Source organism: Branchiostoma floridae, chromosome 6 (assembly GCF_000003815.2).
Source record: "Branchiostoma floridae strain S238N-H82 chromosome 6, Bfl_VNyyK, whole genome shotgun sequence".
NCBI lineage: Eukaryota > Metazoa > Chordata > Leptocardii > Amphioxiformes > Branchiostomatidae > Branchiostoma > Branchiostoma floridae.
In genome coordinates this window covers 6,957,005-6,960,153 of record NC_049984.1, presented here as the reverse complement: position 1 = coordinate 6,960,153, position 3,149 = coordinate 6,957,005, and the positions used below count along the sequence as shown (strand labels likewise).

The window sequence follows — 3,149 nt, the reverse complement described above, 5'->3', positions numbered from 1 at the left end:
CGAGGATAAGGCGGGGCATTAACGTTATTATCATATACTATAGCCTATCCAACTGACAGTTATTTCACACAAATTCCTTTATAACAAATAAACACTTTAATACATTACATAAAAATACATTTGCAATACATATATTGTACAATAGTGTCTATATATAATACAAACATTAACTATTTCATCATCATCATTTAACTAATAATTTTAACTAATCATCTGTTTGTGAGATAGCATATCAGCATCAACATGTGGCTTATTTGCAATACAAACTACATGTATTAAGTGGAGTCCTGGTACCCCCCATGCAGAGCCTTTTCACTTGGGCACGACAAAGTACGTATATATGAAGTGATTTAGGAAGGTACCGGCTTAATCACGTTAGAAAGCCATAATGAAAATGTGTAAAATCAGCATAATTCCTTTTCAAGTATCCCTATATTCCCCATGTGGAGCCCTAATTAACATAACCAATCAATCATAATATTTTTGACAGTTATGCATGGTTTACACACAAACAACAGTACAAAAAAAATTCATGACTGTCCCCTGTATAATGGTGCGGTCCAAAAAGTGGTCGGTTATTAGAATAACCGACCACTTTTGAGGTTACTGCCTGATAACCCATGGGAAATGGGGGCCTCTGATTGGCCCACTCCATCTGGCTATATGATAATACTGTTTAATTGTAACTTTGGCTGATGATAAAATTTTGTTATTAAGATTACTAGACAATCAGCCATTGATGAATATGCTTATGGGGATGCAGCTTTTGTAATGTCTGTAACTAAAATGACCTGTTTTGTTATTGCTAAATGTAATCTGTTTTTATTCATGTGTACTTGATTACAACATTACAACTCCATTACAAATACAAACACATTCCTACACACAAGCTTTTCAAATACAAATTCATCCATAAACTCTATTGCATTGTTACCAGGAATAGCCTTTTGTTAGTAGTGCTGTTTGTATGTCTTTCCCTTACAGCCTAATCAATAAAATCTAACTCACGGCACTATACTATTGGCTCCGTCCTTGGGGTGGAGCCAAAAGAAAAGTTGTTTCCCATGCCGGGAATCGAACCCGGGCCTTGTGGGTGAAAGCCACAAATCCTAACCACTAGACCACATGGGAGACTCGTGATTGACTCGGGAGATTTTCTTAGCTTCAACATCTCGCTAGCAGCACGCTACTATCTTTGGATTCCATGGAACGGCGCAAACATGCCTTCTTCGCAAAGCCTTCAGGGACCACCATAGCCATAAGCATGCGCCGGTATTTCCGAGGAATGTGGCGTCTAGATTCTTCAAAGAAGGACGGCTGATTTTAATGAAATGTTATCATAAAGTTTCCCAAGCTAAGCTTCTTACAAGTAATGAACTTCAAAGTCTGATGTTAAATGTGGTTATCTAACACGATAGCATGTCAAAATAGAAGCATATCAAAATGCAAGATATGCACTACGGGTGAGAATCGCAAGGCGTCGCTTGAGCATTGCATAAGACAATCGAATCATTGAGGTAGCAGTTCAAAGCTTTTAAACTATGGGGAATTCTGTTGTTAAGGACCACAAATTGACCGACATCGACCCGAATAAACTTACGTAAGATACCCGAGAGAAGTACGACAAACAAATATCTACATCTACATAAGATAACCCCCTTATTTAACCCCATCAGGGGCAAAGTAAGGGGGTGAGGTCCTGGGCTAAGGCGGACAGACTTGATGTTGATGGTACAATCTGAAAAGATAAAACAAAATTGTTTGTTTTGTCTTTCTTTGCATTCTGACACATTTGCTTTACTTTACTTTATTAATTTTAACAGGAAATGGCTCAGGTCAAACAAGACCTGCTTTACAGGCAATCCTGAGCACATAGAAATAACACAATGACAATACAGGCATATTTAGCGACGTAAATGATGTCATGCGGAGTCATCGGAATTGCAGCCGACTCACAGTCAGCTGGGCAAAATCCATGACATTACTCGTATGATCTAAAGCAGACTTATTGTACTACCATGCAGTGAATATCGTGCGTTGCTACCTTTCAACTAAAACTTTCTACGATGTGTTACAGGGTTTTGTCGCACTACGTTTTGAATACTGTGTGCTGCGACCTTGAGTTGCATAACTACTAAGCAATCGATCATCTTAGCTTTTACCATGAACCCAACTCACAGCCCCTAGTGAGCAGGTGTAGTTGAGATGCATTAGGGACTAAACTAAAAGTTTCAGACCCTCGTTTGAAAACAATTCTTCGACGCTTTTTTTAGTCTACAAAAAATGCAACCACGGATTCATGACACCGCGAATATGCTTTTTCAATTACAATGCAATACAGTACTTCAAATGCAAAGAACAACGTGATAGCCTCATTTCCTTTCCCCTCTACTGCAAATTTCAGCATCGGAAGGAGTCTGGTAGAGACTAAATGTTACCCTCCTTACGCATGTCTTAAGAGTTTGCCAAGACGTTCAATGCCCTTCCAGACGCCTGTTCCATTATTCCCTTTCCTGCAGCAGTTTCGCGTCGGCATCTATTCACCAAAAGGAAATTACCGCGGGCCTAAGCCCCATCTCGTGTGTAATGGGTGCGGGGATCTACATACATACTCAAGTACTCTGCACGACGAGCGACCCAGTTCCATACATTCCGCAGATTGCGGGAACAGATCTCGCTACGGCGGGTAGAGTCCTCGATTGCTGACAAGGGAGTGGCTCCAAGGTTCAATGTTACCACCACTCAGTCTGTGTGGAGTATCTACTTACAATATTCCTGCGTATAGATTTGATTTTCTTAAATTTCCTGGTTTTTTGTTACTATGTGGTTCATCTCCCATTCGTCGTGTGCTTTGCCTGTCTGTATTTATTTCGATGCGCTTTTGTAGTGCACTTTGTTTTGATGAACATGAGAACATAAGCTTCGAGCTTGATTGTTTGTTATCAGTCTTCACGTACATGTGATGTAAAAGTTGCAGCAAAAATGTTACCAGTTCAAATTGTCTTAAAGTTTTAAGTGTATGATAAGTTGAGACATGTTATTTCGCCACGCTTGTACCGCATACGTAATTCAGCCTCTGGTAATTCAGCCAAGGTATTACGTTTCTTAATAAACCATCCATCCATTCATTCATTCATTCAAGCAATTTT

The 3,149-nt window shown here is 39.6% G+C and overlaps 1 non-coding gene across 1 annotated transcript; it reads right to left on the bottom strand.

Moving 5' to 3' along the window:
• Positions 1-1,059: 1,059 nt before the first annotated feature.
• Trnae-uuc lies at positions 1,060-1,131 on the bottom strand. Its single transcript has one exon. It is a non-coding gene; the product is annotated as a tRNA-Glu (tRNA).
• Between the last annotated feature and the right edge of the window lie 2,018 nt (positions 1,132-3,149).